We start from the raw sequence: 22,853 nt of genomic DNA, 5'->3' as shown, positions 1-22,853 counted from the left end.
TTCAGTCAAAAGCTATTTTAAAATAACAAAAAAACAACAAAAACATGACAAGCGAACATTCCTAATGAAATTAAGAAATTAATAACGTGTTGTTTTCAATATTTTACATCACTGGCTCGATACCTCTGCTGGTGAACTATCAGTCCCCGAGGGTATCATCAGCTCGGTAGTCAGTATTTCGGGACTGACATGATTTAACAAACTTTACTAAAATTGTCCGTTTATAAATTTATAAATTATTAAGAAACTAGGGTTTCAACTCCCTCAGGCAAAGTTGGCTTTAGATGAATTTGGCTATTTATTTTAGGTATTTTTGACATACAGCTCTTTAACGGTTTCGGTACTTATACATCTTCGGATTTCAAATGTTTGGCTTTGAGCGTTCCTGATGAAGGTAAATCCAGAAAAGCGCTTCGGACGCAAGAAATTAATAACGTGTTGTTTTCAATATTCTTAAAGTAAGTCTGTATCGACATATGTTTGTAAGATACGTCTGACTATCAGACACACATCTGATTGTAAGATACGTCTGACTATCAGATACGTCTGACTATCAGATACTAATCTGATTGTAAAGATTTCTATCATGCTGCATTTTACAATGTTTTACACTTAGAAAAGTTGTTTGCAACTTTGTAAATAAACACTAAAAACAGCTATTTTGATAGTTTTCTTCGATGCGTCTAGAAATATAGTTTTGTCGGCTTCATCTAAGGTGCCTCACATATTTTATTCTTTCGTACCACTTTCCTAAATTGACAACATTTGTTTTTTCATAACTCGGTATATTTTTTCTGTTTACACACCATATTTTTCGCTGTTGTTACAAAAATTATGAAAAAAAAGGTTGGGGTGAATGGCCAATTTTTTTTTAAGGCATTCAAATGGATACAACCAGAGAATTCTAAAAAAAACTGACAAAAAAAAACTTGACAAGCGAACATTCTTAAATATCTGATTGTAAAGATTTCTAGCTTGCTGCATTTTAGGATGTTTTAGCGGGGTACATACTAAATTTAGTCCTGGTATCTTTGATGAGTTTATTTACACTTAGAATATTGTTTGCAACTTTGCAGATAAACACTAAAAACAGCTATTTTGATAGTTTTTTTCGATGGTTCTAGAAATATAGTTTTGTCGGCTCCATCTTAGGTGTCTAATATTAGATATCATGTTAGAGAGACAGTTATGATATTATCATTCTAATAAAAATTGGTAAGTTATCCCGCAATTTTGTGAAATTTTTATGCTTTCGTACCACTTTCCTAAATTGACAACATTATCTTTTTTCATAATTCGGTATATTTGTACTGTTTACACACCATTTTTGCCGCTGTTGTTGCAATAAAGATTCGTTATGGAACTTGTTGATACAATCTGTTTATCGGTAGACACATTCAGAACCCATATGCTTTTAATTTGAAGACATGGTATTCAATATGATTTCATTAAATGGACAGATTTTCTATGATGTAATCTTACGTGTAAAAAATATAGTGTTTGCATCGCTCCTATTTTCAACACGGATTATATTGTTAAATGTCTCAATCCATAACAAATAGATTGGCACAAAATGCAGCGAACTTGCAGAATTCTCGCACGTTGAGTGTTTAGAACATCGGAATACGTCAGAAGTGATAATAGTTTGCAATTCAAATGAGGCCATAAAGAAAGTGTTTTACAGAAAACATAATGAAGATGAAACGTTTTGGATTCATTTTGTTGTTTTCAAATAAAATTGTTCATTTCAATAATGTTTTTCTAAATATTTTTTTTAATAAATACCTGGAATTAGTCAAAATCTGTCAACATTGTACACCATTCATATTACTTGTCTAAATTAGAAAATTTAAATCGAAATAAGGTTTGTTAAGTTGACTTGCAGAGAGAGAGGCAGTTATCCTTCAAATTATAATTCACCACTAGTAAATATGGCTGTCTAACTTAATTTGAACCTGAACTGACATACGCGCCCTTTTTATTTTAAAGACGTACTGATGATTGTATTGTGTCTTTTGTCGTACTATGTTTAGCTCTTCACCTAATTCGGTTCTTATATTACCTTGGCTTTCAAATATTCGGCTTTGAGCGTTCCAGGTAAAGGTCAATCCAACAAAGTTCTTCGGACGCATACAGTTTATATCATAATGTTTTTTTTTTTGTTCAATATCTTCATTTCCCCGGCATCCTAGAATAGTAGCATCGTGGAAATGAAATATCAAATATTTTAGTTCATTTATATGTTTCGTCGGAATGACAGCTTTCGACGTTGATTTTGCGACTTTCGCGAGTAAAAAAATAACGCGAATATAAATCGTCGCGAAAATGAAAAAAAATGATTTTTCCTTTCTAAACTACATCATATGAATTTGAAAATCGCGATATTAGAAAGCCGCGATGTGGACTAGAAAGGGTAAAATGCGAAACATAGTATCTGCGAAATTAAGTTAGTTAACAGTATTTGTTTGAAGTAACTCTGCTGGTTGATTGATTGTTAGTGTTTTAACGCCAATGTTGGGCTATGGGGCCACAGTGCCAAGAAAACCACCGACCTTCAATAGGAAAACAAGTCAATTAAGATCGGAGTCGAGTGCACACGCACCGGATTGATTCGAACTCACAACCTCAGTGTTCACTGTCTAGTGATAACAGTAGTTTGTTTAAGAAGTAAAAACGGACAAATGTGTTCGATAAAACAATAGATTTAATCGCAACAAATATAGTTAACTCAAGTATATTAAAGTACGATCCGGTACACTGAATTCGTATTACTTTAATTGCACATCAAAATGAGGATGAATATGGTTATCATACTAAACGCTGATATTCTACCATTTTTATTAAACAAAAGAGAGATAAGAATAAAAACAAAATAGCTCGTTCATCTATTCATCTGCTTTACAACGTATTGGAGAAAAAACGTGAAAATTAACACACCGATATCATTACTCAGAATATTAAGTTAAATTAACTTTATTGAGACTGTTTGATTACATGATAGTTGCCATAATAATGATGAAATGGATCTTAAAAATTAGCTAATTAGATTGCTCTTTTTGGACTTAGTTAACATATTTATACTAGGTTTCTGCCACAGCTCTATTTCAGTCGATAACATTTGTTCTTCTAGAAATTATAACACGTATCAGAACTTACGTATTCACACAACATTTGTACATCCGCCTTTGCGATAACACTCTGAACAGAAATTATTGATATCAATATTGTATTACTATACACATTCACAGGCTTAAATCAGATGCTTGTTTTTTAAAACTGTGGTCATACGAGATCAATAAAGTATTCATGTAGGAAAAATGTAAAAGTTTTTTTTTACCCAACAAAATGTTTCTTCACATCATAATTGTGTGTTCTTTAATATCAAGGGAAGTCATAAGTCCAAACAAATTTCCAATTCCCGTTATGAAAATAATCCTCGCAAAATTAAGTTGATCCTGATCTGGAAATTAACTACAAAAAGCTATGTGTATGGAACAGTGGTGTATGTAGCCACCTATTACCACAAGACATATTTTTTGCGTCACTTTTGGTTTAATTTGGCCTACCATATATAACTTTAATTTTCGTTTAGATATTCCTTCCAAGTCACAAATTAAAATCCGTGTGCAGCACTGTTGTCTAAAATGTTAATTTTTAAATCCCCTCAATTTGCGAAAATAGTTTCAGCGGGAACATTTGTTGGCATGATGTAAGGTGTATGGTTTTTGGTGTAATACAGTAAGATATAAAAAAGTAAAATCATAAAAATACTGAACTCCGAGGACAATAAAAATGGAAAATCCCCAATCAAATGGCAAAATCAAAAGCTCAAGCACATGGACAACAACTGTATGATGCATAGTGTTTTTTTTGTATTTGACAGAGTGTCTTGTAAAATGAGGAATAATATATGATTGATTCGAAAAAAAATGTATTAAAATGATTTACAAACACGCTACATTGTGCGTTGAAACATTGAATAAATTTGTACAGTGGGAAAAGGGGAAAGGCACATTTTATGTTGTGCATTGTTTGTAGGGAATGGTGTCTGGTTCAATCACATGTGTTCGTTTTGTGAAGTCTGTACCCTAAAAGGACTGTTCATCCGCATTTCTTTATTTGGCACAACTTTTGGGAATTTAGAATCTCTTTAACTTTGTACGTGTTTGGCTTTTCAACTATATATTTTGATATGAGCGTCATTGATGAGTCTTATGTGGACGAAACGCGCGTCTTGCGTTCTAAAGTATAATCCTGGTACCCTTGATAACCCTTGACAACTATTGTAAAACCATGTGTTGACATCTGTTGACTTATCCTGGTATCTATGATGAGTTTAATTTCATGTCTTTTATATTTGAATTGACTTGAAATCTCATTTCCTTAAGTAAAAGTAAATAGAACAGTTTTGCTCACAAGTAAAAATTTTTTGTAAATTATAGAATGACTTCCACTTAATTCTAGTTTGACAAGTAAAACTATATTGATACTTCTTAAAATTGTAGATACACAAATGTGAATTGGTGTTTCATATCTAAAGGACTTATTGCATGAAAAGAAAGAATTAGGAAACAAGCCATACTTGTATCACAAAATCAATACATCAATCGTTTGCCTATAATATTTTAATAAAATTTAGAATGTAAATAGGGAATGTGTCAAAGAGACAACAACCCGACCATAGAGCAGACAACAGCAGAAGGTCACCACAAGGTCTTCAATGTAGCGAGAAATTCCTGCATCCGGAGGCGTCCTTCAGCTGGCCCCTAAACAAATATATATACTAGTTCAGTGATAATGAACGCCATACTAAACTCTAAATTGTACACAGGAAACTAATAACATGCATGACAGCTGTATAAAATACAATGATTTTACGTCACAGCATTAACCAATAGCATTAACATAATTCATATCATTTGGTTTATATTAACTCTATTGCAATTATTTTATTATTTGATTACTAGCATGATAACGATGAAATGCATTTTAGAAAGCTAATTATAATGCTTTATTCAAACTAATCTGCAAGTTAAAATATTTAAACAAGGTTTCTGCAACAACTTAATTCCATTAGGATTGCATCTGCTGCAAGACATGATAATGTTTTCAATAGTTATCAAGGAATTTCTTAAAAACAATCATTCTATAAATTTTGTAAATGGCAAACATCAGTAAGATGGCTATTGAATCGATTGTGTGACTAGAAAAGTTTGAAAATATAAACACAAGTTGTTAATTGTTTCGAGTTATGCAAGGGAATAAACTGCATGCTAGATAACACATGAAACTTTTGAAATCCGAATGCCGTAGACGATATCTGAATACTTAAATCTCATTCTCAAATTTCATAGCCTATTATTGTCAAATAAGGTTCCTTTGTTATATAACACAATACTTGCGCAATATACTAACGTGGTCACATTTTCTGAATCAAATGCATTAACTCTCAAATGAATCATAATGTTCTCCTTGAATAATTTATCATTTTGTTCCTATTTCTTAAAGTATATGATAAATTAGAGTTAAAGTTGTTTAATTTTCATTTTTGTTGATTATGGTACATAACTACTGTACACCTTAAATAAGTATCGCCGATTTTAACTGGTTACCAAACATTGTATTTGATTTCTTAATTCACATTTTTAAGACGAGAATCGTTTATATTTTACTACAGCAGGGGTTTTACTTTGATACAATTATTTCACGTTTACCCTTTCTGTCCTAGCATTTGCAAAAACTTATACGCCTCATTAACCCTTCATGCAGGCTGAAAAGTTTTCCGCTTTATTAAACACAATTGCGTTGGTATTTTCTTGATTGCAAAAATTAACGATAATAACTGTCTTATGTTTAACTAGCCAAAGTTGAAGGTCGGGGTTTCACAATTTCAGAAAGGCCAATGTTACTGATTATAGTAATTGTAGTCCAGTTCTACGTATTTAAATAACCAGTGGCAAAGGTCGAGTGGTCAAAATCTTAGAAGAGTCAATTGTTACTGATTAAATTAATTGCAGTTCATTCCTAGAATTATTTGTCCGAAATCCTTAAAGCGTATTTAAATTGTAACTACTTACATCTCTAATTATTGAATACATAACTGGTTTTCTGCACTTATGATGAGTTAACCCACCCGAGTAAGTACAGTATACCTGTAGTTATGGAAAACGGTGTAGCCCTATAACATCAAACCCAACTGGGACTAATGCCATGACAAGTCATAAAAGAAACAGATGCTAAGTTTTGAATAAGGTCATACATCATGTAATGGGAATAAATATGAAATAGTTAAACCTGGTTTTACCAAATCTTACATATACCGAAAAACTTGGCTAAACAAAATGTCTTCTTAAGGCCAGTCATTGTATCATTAGAAAAATAGTAATCCGTAAATTTAGCAAACACGAACAATACATCATGCAGTGTGGTTTTAGATATGGGTTTCATATAACCACGGATATTTATGAAGGGTTTCAAGTGGTAAGGTAAAGTCCAAACCTTTACGGACGTCATTAGAGTTGGTTGACAATTGTTGAATACCTATCACTCATATAGGATTTGTTTCTTATTATGTATGACAATGAACAGTCAATACGCGTCTTATCTTTCCGAGGCCCCTAAATAAAATCTGAGTGTGATCGAGAAGCTTAATCCTAAGATAACAAAAAAATTTTCTGTTTTTCTTCTTTTTTTGTGTGTTAATATTGATAAGGTCGTAGTGTTGTCTTTTTTTTCTTTCCTTCTTACAGGTTTTAGTTGACTAATTGGTGTTTTTCACAAATTAAGTTTATTGATTTAATAATTTATGTTTTTTTAATCATTTATCTACATTCAATTCGATAACATTGATGAAGATAATTACATGTCAAAATATAAAGGCGTACATCTTAAATGACATTTTGTACTTGCGTTGGATGTGTTGATTTTCAGTAAACAACCACATGCATATCAGCATACAATTCCTCAAGACAAGAACATTGTCTTTAATGGAGTGCTTTTATTAAGTGTAGCCGGACCGTTGTACCCTCTCTATATATATTACATAATAAATTGGAGTTCAAAATTGTTTATATTTCAATTTTGTTGACTATAGTATATAACTACACCTTACATAAGAATTCTCGAATTTAGTTGGTTACTAAATATTGTATTTAATTTCTTTATTGACTTTTTAAAGAGGAGAATCGTTCATATTTCATTACAGCGGGAGTTTTCCTCTGATATTTCACGTTTACCTTTTTTGTCCTAGCATTTGCAAAAACGTATACGCCCTATTAAACCTTTATGGAGGCTGATAAATTTTGCGCTTTATTGAAGACAATTGCAAAGTTAAGTTCTTGATTTCAAAAGATAAACGAAAATAACTGTCTTATGTTTAACTAGCCAATGTTGAAGGTCGTGGGTTCACAAAATCAGAATGTTACTGATTAGAGTAATTGTAGTCCATTTCTAGTTCCCTAACAAACCAATAGCAAAGGTCGTGTGGTCAAAATCTTAGAACAGTCAAATGTTACTGATTAAATTAATTGCAGTTCATTCCTAGAATTCTTTGTCCGAAATCCTTCATGCGTTTAAAAAATGTAACCACTTACATCTCTAATCATTGAATGCATTACTGGTTTTCTGCACCTAATGATGATTTAACCCTTCAGAGTAAGCACATGACACGGGTTATGTTCTTCTCATATATGTTATGATGGTATGATACTAAACCCCTAACGGGAAGGATTGTGCCTGATGTTCATATGATGAAATCATAATCTTTCAGTCAGTTTAATTGAAGTCTGGAGCTGGCATGTCAGTTAACTACTAGTAGTCTGTTGTTATTTATGTATTATTGTCATTTTGTTTATTTTCTTTGGTTACATCTTCTGACATCAGACTCGGACTTCTCTTGAACTGAATTTTAATGTGCGTATTGTTATGCGTTTATTTTTCTACATTGGTTAGAGGTATAGGAGGAGGGTTGAGATCTCACAAACATGTTTAACCCCGCCGCATTTTTGCGCCTGTCCCAAGTCAGGAGCCTATGGCCTTTGTTAGTCTTGTATTATTTTTATATTAGTTTCTTGTGTACAATTTGGAAATTAGTATGGCGTTCATTATCACTGAACTAGTATATATTTGTTTAGGGGCCAGCTGAAGGACGCCTCCGGGTGCGCGAATTTCTCGCTACATTGAAGACCTGTTGGTGACCTTCTGCTGTTGTTTTTTTATTTGGTCGGGTTGTTGTCTCTTTGACACATTCCCCATTTCCATTCTCAATTTTACAGTATAGTTAACGGTGTAACAGTAAACCAAACGGAGACTTATGCCATTACAAATCATAGAATAAAATAGATGCCAAGTCTAAACAGGTAACACTACAGAAGAATATTTATTTCTGAAACAAAGTAAATCTAGATATTGTTTTTATCTATGATGAATTTATTCATAGAAATGTTATGGTACTACCACCGTGATAACTACCTACAAACGACCAAAGAGTACATTCTCCTACGGTTCATCGAACGACGATCTTTAATTATCGACTACGTTCAAACTGTTGGATAAGATATACTTAGCTTCCGGATAGAAAATTTAATACAACTCATATGAGAAATATAACGACCTGCAATGAAACATTTCAGACGTGAACAAACTACAACCACTTGACAACAGGCCTCCAGTTTTTAATACATTATGTAACTGGAATAAATATGAAATAGTGAAACCTGGCGTCAACAAATCTTGCATATACCGAAAACCCTGGCTAAACAAAATATATTCTTAAGCCAAGTCATTGTATGCGTTCCAATGGAACCTGGTTATAAGTGGCGTGAGGGGATCCCCCTTGACCGAGATGCCTAAAGCGACTGATGTTTATGTCCGGGCCTTCTTTGAAAAAACTCTAGAGATACCAAAGGAGCGCATAGAAAAAATGATATTCCAGGCCGTGCATAGGCTACCAGGAAAAGAGAGCGACAAGGAGAAGAGAAAGATCATTGTACGGTTTAATAGCCTTATAGATCGAGATGATGTTCTGGCTGCTGGAATGAAATTAAAACGTGGAAGTGGTTACAGTGTCGTTCCCGATGTGCCGCCGTCTGTTGCAAAACTAAGATTTAACCTTCTGAATGAAAGACGTGCACTGTCTTCATCTGAACAGAGGAACGTCCATCTAGTGTACATTAAAGATTATCCGTTTGTTATGCTGAAAAAAAAGAGATCATCATAGACTTTTTAGCTTACCTACTCGTGAAAAAAACCAATGACAACTTTTAACTGAATTAAACAATTTGAACACTCATAGTATATCTTTTTAGTATTATTGTATGTTATAACTTTGTTTTTTTGTGTTTTTTTGCCATTGTGTATTTTGAAACTCTCTCTAAATTCGTTTTTTTTTTATGTTGTTAATTGAGTGTCCCGGTCAATCTGCACATGGCTAATTTGCATATTAGGTAGACATGCGCAAATAAAACCGGATGTTTTGACTCGTGCAAGCTAATCAGACATAAACACTGATAGATTCATTACAGTAATATTGCCTACTCTAAACTAAATAAATACACAATATGTGCCTTTTGAGAGTAATTAGGCAAAAGGTAATCCAGTTACGTAACATGTTTGAACTTGTCCTATTGGTGAAAATAGTTTTATAAGTTTTAAGCGTGGTCACCGGCGGTAGATCATAAAATCCACATGTCAAGATACATATCACCACATGTTGCACTTTTTCTCTATTTCAAAGAGCCCTACATATAAGTAACATGTCACTTAAGAGTATTTATAAAACCCTAGTATCTTTAAAAAAAACATGTCTACCTGAGAGACAAGTCACAAGCAAATAGTTATCTGCTTTCCACAAAAAAAGGGGGCACCCCTGTCAAAAATATTCAAACTTCCGAACCTTAATCAAACACTATTAAAATTAACTGGGAAATAGATTTTACACCATATTTAAGGTTAAAAAACTGTTCTTTTAGAGGCATGAAGAAAACAGACCAAAAAAAAATAATAAAAAAGATTTAGACAACACTATATTTTGTTTACATAAATGGCTGGGGAAGAAGGAAACCCACTGTATCTTCGTTACATAATGTATTTGATTTAAATTGTATTTGCTGCAATACCATGAAACGGGAGCATTTTGGTAGTTATTGTTTAAATGGTTGGAAAAAAGCTTTTTATGTCACTTTCATTTCTCTCTATTTATTTGTATTTCATTTTTTTGTATTGCTCTGAATATGTTTATTGACTGTATAATTTTAGATCATTCATCCGTTACAATTGTAAGTGATATAAAATATGGGTAGTTGAAAATTGGATGCATAAATTGTAGAGGCCTGTCTTCTGATAAAATTAAAAGAAGAGATATATTTAGTATAAATGTAGAGAAAACTATGATATGGTTTTCTTGGTAGATACTCACTGTAAAAAAGAACTTGAAAAGTATTGGCAAGCAGAATGGGGGTATAAAATAATATTTGGGTCGCATACCACGAGCAGTAGGGGCGTGGCTATCTTATTTAGAAGCACTTTTTCTTTTGAAATTTTTGGACAGAAAGTGGATCAAGACGGGAACTAGGCAAGTCTAGATATAAAAAATTTCAATCATAGAATGACAATAGCAGTAGTATATGGACCCAACGAGGACAAACCAGCTTTTTATGAAATACTCCAAAGAGATATTGAAAATTTTGGTAATACTTTAGTAATAGTGGGGGGTGATTGGAATTTACCACAAAATTATGATATGGATACTTTAAACTATTTGCACAAAAATAATCCTAAAGCCCAAAAAAAGGTTAATGAAATGATGTCAGAAATAGATTTGGTTGATGTTTATAGGGAATTATACCCAGAGAAAAAGAGGTTTTCCTGGAGAGGACCTAACAAGAAGCAGGCAAGACTGGACTACTTCCTTGTCTCATCTGATTTTCAACCACTGATAACCTCGTGTGATATTGGTGTTGCATATAGGTCTGATCATTCACCTGTATCTCTGTCCATTCAATTTAATACAAATGAAAAAGGCAAAGGGACGTGGAAATGCTTAACAATGCTTTATTATACGACAAAGAATTTATTGCTAATACTAAAACTTGTATTGCTGATTGTATTGATCAATATAAAATAGTTGATTCTGAAAATAGGGAAGAAATAGAATTTTCCATTTCAGACCAACTGTTTTGGGAAACATTAAAACTGATGATATGAGGAAAAACAATATCTTATTCATCTTTTAAAAAGAAAGAACGCAGTAGGGAAGAAGAAGAACTAGAAAGTCAATTGAACAATTTGAACAATAATGAAAATATCAATGATAAAAGGGAAGAAATTACACGTATTGAACTTCAGTTAAGGTCTTTAAGAGAATCTAGAATAAAAGGGGCAACAATGAGAGCAAAAGCAAAATGGCAAATTGAAGGAGAGAGAAGTACAAAATATTTCTGTAATCTAGAGAAAAGAAATTATATTGAAAAAGTAATTCAAAAATTAACTCTAGATAATGGTGAAACTATCACTGATCAAGCAAAAATTCGTGCGGAACAAAAGTTATATTATGAAAATCTATATTCATCCAAGAAAACAATTATAAATAATACACACAGAGCTAATTTCTTTTCTCTGGAAAGCCCATTTATCAAAATTCTCTCTGATGAACAAAATATTAATTTAGAGGGGGAACTAAAAAGCTCAGAAATTCATAATGCATTAAAAAATATGAAAAATGGAAAATCTCCCGGTCTGGATGGTTTTACAACTGAGTTTTATAAAAAACAATTGGCACAACATTAATCCTTTCCTACTGCGTTCTTTCAAAGAAGCATTTCAAGGAGGTAAATTATCAATTTCACAAACACAAGGTGTTATTACCTGTCTACCCAAAGATGGTAAACCAAAACATTTTCTAAAAAAATGGCGACCTATTTCATTACTTAATGTAGACTATAAAATAGTATCAACATGTATTGCAAATAGAATTAAAAAAGTCCTAGATCACCTGATTAGTGAAACTCAAACTGGCTTTATGAAAGGCAGATATATTGGTGAGTGTACAAGACTTATATATGACCTCTTGAAAAAAGTAGATGAGGAAGATATTCCTGGCTTGCTTGTTTTGTTGGACTTTGAAAAAGCTTTCGACTCTCTTGACTGGAACTTTATATGCGAAACCTTGAAATTTCTAGGTTTTGGTGACACAATAGTGAAATGGTTCACAACTCTTTACTTCAATTCAAAAAGTTGCATTCAAAATAATGGCTATCTATCTGATTTTTTTGTAATAGAGAGGGGGGTACGACAAGGGGATCCGCTGTCTCCCTATCTTTTTATTTTATGTTTGGAACTGCTTAGTGCATCAATAAAATATGACAACAACATTAATGGTATAAAGATTAAAAATTCTGAATTTTTACTCAGTCAGTATGCTGATGATTCGACTTTGATCCTGGATGATAGTGAAGAATCTCTCAACAGTGCTCTAAATAAGATAGACTTGATTTACTCATGCTCTGGTTTGAAGGCTAATTTTGAAAAAAAAACAAGTTATATGGATTGGGGCAAAAAGGGGCTGTGGTGAGGAGCTAAACACAAATAAAACAATAATATGGAACCATTCAGGAAATTTCAAACTCCTAGGCATTCAATATTGTTTGTCAAAAGTTGATATAAGTGTTGATAATTATTTAGAAAAAAATCAAAAAGTAAAAAATCTTTTAAGTGATTGGTCATTCAGAAATATTACTATATATGGGAAAATTGTAGTTGTGAAAACTCTCGCCCTACCAATTCTAATTCAATGTTTTACTGTTTTACCAGATCCATCCCCAGATATATTAAAGCAGTTACAAGCTATGCTATACAGATTTGTGTGGGATGGTAAAGGGGACAAAATTAAAAGAAATATACTTATCTCAAATTACGAGGATGGTGGTGTAAAAATGCCACATATTGAATCATTTATAAAATCACTTAAGTTATCCTGGGTTAAAAAAGTTTTAGACCCCACAAATTATTCCTCATGGAAAGTTCTATTGGCAGATCACCTTGAAATGAATGGTGGAGAAAATATGTGGCATCTATCAAAATCAGCACTCAATGAAATTAAAAAAGAATTTAACTCTTTTTGGCAAAATGTAATTTCATCATATGCCTCACTGTGTGAACCTCTGACCACAGCCCCAAGTGATATCTTGTCTCAACCATTGTTTTTCAATGAAAATATTATGATTGATGGAAAAACAGCTTTTTATAAAAGGTGGATACAGAATAATGTATTTTTCATAAATGATCTCATTAAGGAAAATGGAGAATTTTACAATTATGATGAATTCATTAGAAATTATAATATAAACACCTTCTTAGAGTTCTATGGACTAATCTTGGCTCTTCCAAGGGAATGGAAGAATATAATTAATTCACAAGTATTTATCAAACTAAATACTGTCAGTCACAAAATTGTTACCGCCATAAAAACAGTTGATAAAGTATCAAAACGCCATAAAAACAGTTGATAAAGTATCAAAACATTTGTATAAAATTTTTCTAGAGAAAATAAAGGAAACCCCATCACGCATACAAGAGAAATGGAAAATAAAATTGGGAATAGATATTGTGGCCGAAGAATGGAATTATTTTTTTAGTCTTCCTTTACTTATAACTGAAGATCCCACATTAAGGGCATTTCAATACAGATTACTCCATAGAATTCTAGGAACAAATATTTTTCTTATGAAGTGTAAATATAGTGAAACAGAACTGTGCACTTTTTGTACAGAAACTAAAGAAACATACATACACCTCTTTTTTGAATGTAGATACGTTCGAACATTCTGGCTTAATTTTTTTCAAAAGTTAGAAGATGTATGTAATGTAAGCTTTCTCCCAACCTTATCAAGTATAATCTTGGGTGTTAATTATCACATATTTAAAGATATTCTTAATACATGTATTCTGATATTGAAGAGATATGTTTACTTATGTAGAGTTAGATTTACAGTCCCATATGTTGCTGAAGCAATTAAATGGCTTAACTATTATTATAGGGTTGACATGGTCTCTATGAGCTTGTGCTCTACCAATAAAGCAAAAAGAATAAAAGAAAAATGGTCAAACATTAATAATATTATTAAGAAATAGAGCTCAATGCAGATGTATTCTGTATTCTGTTATTTGACTCTGTACAATGTATTTTATAATTTATAACAAGTATGGTTAACCATATGTTTAGGATGTATAGCAGAATAATTTGTGTGTACATCTTTATTTGTAGATGAGATTTGAAAATGATATGAAAAAATTAAAATACATATTACAAAAAAAAGTCATTGTATGCGTTGTAAATATATATCTGTAAATCTGTCAAACACGGACAAGATATTAAATCCTAACATTTGCCAAAAGCGGTTCGCATAAAGAAAGGGTAATCACCAAAAACATGGGATAGCTCAACATCAATGACCAACACTGGACTATTCCGGATATAAGCCAAGTACAAACTAAAATATACAGGAGGCAACAGAGAATAAGTGTTGACAGTCTGACTTTTAGCAATTCATGCAGTGCAGTTCAAGATACGTGTTTCAGATAACCACAGATATTTATAAAGGGTTTCAAGTGGTAAAGTAATCGTAGCACCTTCCAAACTTTAACATACGCCATAACGAGTTGGATGGCCGTTTCTGTATAATATCACTTTTTGGGCCTCAATCCTAAGATAAACAGAAATTTATCTGTTGTTCTTCTTTTTTGTGCATTTTGATATGGTGGTAGTGTTGTCTGTTTTTCTTTTCCTTCTTACAGGTTTAAGTTGACTAGTTGGTATTCTATCAATTTAATAATTTATCGATTTTTTTCCATTGATTTGCATTTAATTCGATAACATTTATGGAGATAATTACATGTCCAAATATGAAGTCGTACATCTTTAGTGCGTTGGATGTGTTAATTTTTAGCAAAAAACTACATGCATATCAACACACAATTTCTCAAGACAAGAACATTGTCTTTAGTCGAGTGTTTTTTTTCATTGGAGCCGGATCGTCGTACCCTCAAAGAGCACTTGCAATCAACCACATTTTGATACAACCATAACATAATTTTCAGTTCAGTGTCATGTTTATCAGATGGGGAATGATCTCAAGTGGAAAAATTTCGGAGAGTTTGGCGTCGAGATAATTTTTTTATATGATGACCTGTCTTTTTCTTTTCAAGATATTTATAACAATTTACTGCCTCACTGACATCAAAAGCCCATCTCTTCAGCTCATTTGAATAATATATCAATCTAAGCATCTCAGAAGTGATTTATTATTTCCGGAACAAAACGTAGGGTTGTCATTTTTAGAGATAAGCTTTGTTTAATTGTTTATGAGTTACAATTGACCATGATAAATTGAACAGAGATATGAATACATATATTCCCTTGTCACCATCTTACGGTGTTTATATATCTCAACTTGTACGATTCGCTCGTGTATGTAACAATGTTTTAGATTTTAACGAGAGAAATTTATTTATTACTGAAAAATTATTACACCAGGGTTTTCGATATCACAAACTAGTCAAAACATTTACTAAATTTTATCATCGGTATAAAGACATCATTCGTAAATATAGCTCAACATGCAGACTTTTTATACGTTCAGGTATTTCACATCCAATTTTTTATGGAAATATTCTTTATAAAGCACAAAGGTGTCAGTATTCACCTCATAAACTTACAAAACCTTTGAATAGACTTATTAAGAAGGGATATAATTACGATACTGTTGTCAAGTCATTAAAGATTGCATATTTTGGCGTTAATATTGAGTCACTGATAAGGTCTTTGCGTCGGAACTAAACACATTTATTCTAAAAACAGTTGTTGGCATGACACGGGTTATGTTCTTCTCATATATGTTATGATGGTATGATACTAAACCCCTTACGGGAAGGATTGTGCCTGATGTTCATATGATGAAATCATAATCTTTCAGTCAGTTTAATTGAAGTCTGGAGCTGGCATGTCAGTTAACTGCTAGTAGTCTGTTGTTATTTATGTATTATTGTCATTTTGTTTATTTTCTTTGGTTACATCTTCTGACATCAGACTCGGACTTCTCTTGAACTGAATTTTAATGTGCGTATTGTTATGCTTTTACTTTTCTACACTGGTTAGAGGTATAGGGGGAGGGTTGAGATCTCACAAACATGTTTAACCCCGCCGCATTTTTGCGCTTGTCCCAAGTCAGGAGCCTCTGGCCTTTGTTAGTCTTGTATTATTTAAATTTTAGTTTCTTGTGTACAATTTGGAAATTAGTATGGCGTTCATTATCACTGAACTAGTATATAATTGTTTAGGGGCCAGCTGAAGGACGCCTCCGGGTGCGGGAATTTCTCGCTACATTGAAGACCTGTTGGTGACCTTCTGCTGGTGTGTTTTTTATTTTGGTCGGGTTGTTGTCTCTTTGACACATTCCCCATTTCCATTCTCAATTTTATATGCATGAACGAGTAATTTAATGGTATTTCATTATTAATGTTGTTATGAAATATCGCTTAGTATATTCGAATAATTCTTTCTTTTATTTAGAGGCTATATGATCTTGAAATGTATGACAAGAACGTAAATAGCATATTTCGTAACTATAAAGGGTCTGGGTGGGTCAAAATTGCAGGCCATTTATTCTATTATTTTTGTCCCTTATTCTTTATATGTTACAAACTTCGTTCATATTTTCGTTTTTTGTTTGTTTTTTGTTTATTTTTTTAATATATTTGGCCCTATATTATTCCCTATTCTGTAAACCCCTATTCACACCCTCATATGCACAACTAATTTTCCATAGATATTCAAAATGAAAAAGTCTATCAAAAAATTTAGATTCTAACGATGAATCAAAAATAATAATAAAAATAGGATTAATCCCTGTATGCTTTGTATAGGTCTTTCTGCAGAAATATTTAAAGTTAGTTGTTGTGATCTTGTCGTAGTAACTTTATACATCAGGCCATTGATATTCTCATGATTTGTTTCGCATATTACTATTATAAAGCTTTTAACTATACACCATGGGTTAATCTCAGTGCCAATGGCCACACTGTGACCTATAATTGTTACTATCTTTGTCGTCTGATTTTTACATTGAAAGTTCTTTCATTGGCAATTATACATTATCTCTAAAGAACAGGAAATGATTTTAATTCTTAAAGAAAGTATGACATTTCTCAAGTATTTGTATAAAGGCAGAACAATGGATTACTTGTTCTATGTTTAGCTCAAAAATTTACCACTGGTTTTAAACTTTGGTCGCCGAATATAGCATCCGCCTACTAAAAAGAGTGTGTCAGAATTGATTAAATGCAGTTTTGTGTTCAGAAGACTCCTGTACTATTATACGACTATACAACGATTTTAGCTTTAAACAGTCAAATATGTACTGTTTATTTACTTCAATCTGTTGATGTTATCTCGGGCAAAGAGAAAATTCTGCAATTGTATCCTCCGTCTAGAGGACCAAGAGTTTTGTACTCTTTTTTGATTTTTGCAATGCTTTATTATGTTATATACTAGTAACAAATATTCTGATGGATGCTGAAACTGAAGTTCTTATTTGATAAAGGCAGGCTGCAGCTGATCCCTAAACAAAAACGTGTACTAGTTCAGTGAAAGTGGATGTGATACTAAACCCCAAAACATATAAATGAACAAAAATTTAAAAAAAAAACATCATACAAAACTGAGAAAAGCGTGACTTGGTGTAGGAGCAAAAAATATGGCGGTGTTAACATGTTCAGTGAGATTTTAACCCTCTCCTAATTCTCTAGCTTATGTAGATAAAAAAAAACACATAGCTAGCAATACGTACAGTTAAACTCAGTTTAAAAAAAGTCCGAGCCCGACAGCAGTTACTTGCATATCAGCTCCGAACCTCAATTAAACTGATTGAAATATTATGTTGTCATCATATGAGCATCAAGCATGCTTCCCTTTTATAGCTGACTGCGGTATGGTATTAACTCATTGATGAATGCCGTTCGGTGACTGTGTCACGTTGGTCTCTTGTGAACAGTTGTCTCATTTGCAATCATATCACATCTTCTTTTTTTTTATATTCCCTTGAAAAATTGCAATTGTTTTCTCAATACAGTCACTACATCTATTCTTATCTTGTTGATGTTATATTTCTCAAAAGTTTTGATTCTACAAACTCAAGACATCTACCAGGTTTATAGAAGTCGGCAATTGTCTACACACCATTTTCTCTGTAAGATTATCACAAAAGCCTAAGTTCTTCTGAAATGTGTTTCATTATATTGTGAAAATTATCTTTCTGGAACGAAGCGCTGGAAATCCGATATAAGCGAAGTCTTTCCTGCTTGACCTAATTATTATGACGGAAGTCACACAGCTAATTATATCCTATACTTGCGTGACATGAATTCAAGAAACGACAACGTATTTACTAGAAAACGCTCATGTATCTCATTTAGCTCGGAAAATCTCGTGACAGGAAGTGATTTTTACCCGGAAGTGTAGCCTTTGACCAAGTGAGTGATAGACAATGACACATATAAAACAAAAAATGAACAGTTTTTGGCGCAATTTGGGATACATTTTACAATTCAGGGACATCCAGAAGGGGCCTTAAAAATATGAAAGATGTCCGGAGCAATTTGATAAATCGTAAACAATGAGTGTCTTGATGTTGGACAAATAATGAAGAACAAATTTAAAGGTCAAATCTCTAGAAAAGAAAAAAAAACAAAAAACAAAAGACTTGAAATAAGAAAAGATGTAAGTTATACAACATAACAAAGACAGGGTTGATTATAGCATAGTCTCCATAGTCCTTCTCTGATCCAAATTCCGCAGAAGGATCTGAATATCGGGAAGCAATTAATGCAGTTTGTAACAGTGGGTAGGTAAAACTTTGATCCGATTCCCACAGAGCATAATACCTCCATGGGAATCTGACAAAAGTAGTTCCTATCCATAATTGAAAACTTTTCATTAAATAATTGCTACTCGGTATTGGGATCAATCCGCCAATTTCGGACCGGGTTACCCGGTTCTGTCGTCATTTTATATTCTGCACCACTTGATCTAAAATTTTGAGACATTGAAACTGCTGACGACATACAACAGTCACTTGTGCATAGTTAAATCACACTAACGCCTGAATTCAATATGAACCATGTGTACGTCCTTGGTTTCTATTTCATATGTACAAAAAGCGATAAGGTGTATTAAAATGTTCAAAGTAGAAAACGTAACTACTGTATACAATTATTTAATTGTGTGCATACAATGTAGGCACAGAGTATCATATCAAAGTCAATAAAAGTGCACATTTATTTTTATCATGTCAAAGTCTAAGTCATATTTCCATACCCTGTCATTGTGTAAGCGAACTGATTCAACATGTGAATTTAAGGGTCGAGACAATGTATTTAAACTACATTATAAATTTCAAAGAAGTCCATTATAGTTCTGATTTCACTTTTCCGCCATCTCTATGGAATACATAAGCGACGTGGCGCCTGTTTGATACTAGATTACACCATGGAAACTCAGATTTAAATGTGAAATTTATGTTTGTTTATATTCTAAATGAGAGAACTAACTCATAAATCCTTTTTTTTCTACTTAACCTCTGTTGATATATGGCATTGATGGATTTCATAAAATCTTTTCTGTTTTAAATTTTATCAAAATAAAAAATTAAGAAATGTTATAAATAATGTCAGTAATGCTTGCTGACAACTGAGCTTGTACAAAATGTAGTAAACTCAGCAGATAGCAATCCACTGGTATGGACTCAATGCTTAATAATGAATGAAGAAATCACTTTATTATTTTTGTGTGGTCAATTCGATAGCACAAGTTTTTGGTGAATTGCGTAATTGGTAGCTTTTTATTTACGTCCAGTGGAAAATATGTCATGCATTTTAATAATGAGAACAACTTGACAATAATTACAATTATTAATTAATCCTGTAGCAGGAATAGACCGTGTTGTAGAGCGGTTAATTTATACTGTCACTGGAAAATGTTGGGACAGGGACAGAAATTCAGCAACCTTGAGCTTTCAAAGAAATTTTGTGAGGCTGCCTAACTTGCAGAAACGTGCCACCCTCCCTTTAACGTTGCATCGAATTTAGTGTCTTTGTTCCTACAAGATATGGCGATGTATTGATACACTCTGCACAACCAAACAGATGCCCCTCTTCTGAAAAGTTTTACTGTATTTCCCTGTCAACTTACGGTTCATTTAATTTGCTTTGTCTAATATATAAGAACTCACTTGTAATGCTCTTCAACTTCGTCCGTGTTTGGCTTTATAACTATTTTTGATCTGAGCGTCACTAATGAGTCATATGTAGACGAAACGCGCGTATAGCGTATTAAATTATAACCCTGGTACCTTTGATAACTGCTTACACCACTGGGTCGTTGTTACTGAATGTTGAAGTTTTGTCCCCAAAGGTTTCACTATCCCAGTAGTTAGCACCGACATGAATATCAATTATATAGTCAATTTAGTAAATTTCCTGTTAAAAACTTCGAGTTGTTCGAAAAACTAAGATTTTTTCTATCCCAGGAATAGGATACCTTAGCCGTATCTGGCACAACTTTTTGAAATTTTAGGTCCTCAGTGCTCTTAAAGTTTGTAACTGTTTGGCTTTATAACTATTTTGATTTGAGCGTTACTGCTGAGTCTTATGTAGAAGAAACGCGCGTCTGGCGTATTTACTGTAATTATAATCCTTGTACCTTTGATAACTATTTACACCACTGGGTCAATGCCACTGCTGGCGGACGTTTTGTCCCCGAGGGTATTACTAGCCCAATAGTCAACACTTCGGTGTTCACATGAATATCAATTATATGGTCATTTTTATAAATTTCACTGTTACAAAACTTTGATTTTTTTTTTTTAAATTGCCTTAGTCGTATTTGAAACAACTTTTTGAAATTTTGGGTCCTCATTGTTCTTCAACTTTGTATTTGTTTGGCTTTACATATATTTTGATCTGAGCGTCACTGGTGAGTCTTATGTAGACGAAACGCGGGTGTGGCGTATACATATAATAATTTATAATTATAGTACCTTTGATAACAATAAACAATTGTTAGTCATTCAATATTGAGTTGTATAATGAAATAGTGATAATGCGTTTAAAATGCCAGATGTTTTATGGTTTATAAACAAAATTAAGTTCTATGAATTTATTCAAAATGCCAAAGTGAAAGTAAACAAAGAGCACATTTTTATTTTTTATTTAAAAAAACTATGTGTATGAAGAAAGTTTAAAATGAAAAAGGGTATTAAATTTAGGAAATAAAGAAAACGACCAAGTTTAAAAATAAAGTAAGATGTTAAATATTAAAAAAGGAAAAGAATTTAACTTAAATAGGATGCTTCTTACTTTTGTTTTTTTAAAAGGCGAGGAATTAAATTCTAAAAAGGATAAGGGTTAAATTTTACACTCAAAAAGGTAAGGATAGAATTTAAAAAGGGTAAGAAAATAAATATTAAAAAAAGAATAAAGATAAAATGAAAAAAACCCAGACATTGCATTTAAAACATGTAAAAAGAATAGAGATTAATTTAAAAAAAAATTAAATTGAACTTAAAAAGGTAAAAAATTAGTAGAATTTGAAAAAAGAAAACAAATTTTTTTATAACTAAGATTCTAGACGTTGAAAAGTAAAAGGGTACATTTAATTGAAATGGGAAGGATACGTGTAAGATAATAAAAAGATACTGTGCAAACAGACTTGTAATATCCAGCACCGTATCCTATGTAAAGCAAGCACTGGCCAGTAGACAGTTTCATTTAGAAATTAATTCTCGTATATCAATTAAATCCTTACACTAAATCCCTTGTCGGCTCCCAGACGATTCTGTTTACTCACGATGATGTGACATTTCAATTATAGGTTGTACATGTTTTGGTTTATGCTAACATGATTGATATAGGTCAGTAAGTTGATTCTAGGTCTATCACATGATTATATAGGTCAGTTGAATTTTCAGATATATAAGCAGCAATATGTAAGACGTCCTTTAAGTTGTTTGTTAGCCATTGTTATATTGCATATTTGTGTATGTGTTGCATATATTTGATTTACGTTCATTTATATAAATAAGGCAGACAAACTGACCCAGCCACATTATCTATGTATGTGCCTGTCCCAAGTCAGGAACCTGTAATTCAGTGGTTGTCGTTTGTATATATGTTACAAATTTGTTTTTCGTTTTTCAATTTTACATAAATAAGGCCGTTAGTTTTCTCGTTTGAATGTTTTTACATTGTCATTTCGGTGCCTTTTATAGCTGACTGCGGCATGGGTTTTGCTCATTGTTGAAGGTCGTACGGTGACCTATAGTTGTTAATGTCTGTGGCATTTTGGTCTCATTTGGTGAGTTGTTTCATTGGTAATTATACCACATCTTCTTTTTATATATACAGGTCAACAAAAGAAATGATACACAAGTCTGAACTCAAATTTGTCATAAAATAGAATAAATAGGAAACAAATTGCACACTGGTACATATATATACAGTTTATTATTTCATTATATGTAGAAAATACATTGTCTATTATCGTTTCCATTGCTAGCAATAATATGTCGTATGTTCCTCTTGTTACATCGTTTCTAATCATAAGTGAGTAATACATTTTTAAAATCTGGAAGAGCGTTTCTTTATATAACCAAAAAAAAAAAAGCCATGTCGGTTTAAGAATTTGACAATATTATAAATTTTATGACGATAAAGAGGATATAGGTACACAAGTTCATGTTTTCTCTGGCTGATCACGACGTCTTTACACTAAATCCATTAGATGTTGGATGTTTACGGATTGATTG

The sequence above is a fragment of the Mytilus trossulus genome, chromosome 12, assembly GCF_036588685.1.
Source record: "Mytilus trossulus isolate FHL-02 chromosome 12, PNRI_Mtr1.1.1.hap1, whole genome shotgun sequence".
NCBI classification, from domain to species: Eukaryota; Metazoa; Mollusca; class Bivalvia; order Mytilida; family Mytilidae; genus Mytilus; species Mytilus trossulus.
The sequence above is the reverse complement of the archived record's forward strand: the minus strand, read 5'-3'. Positions refer to the sequence as shown.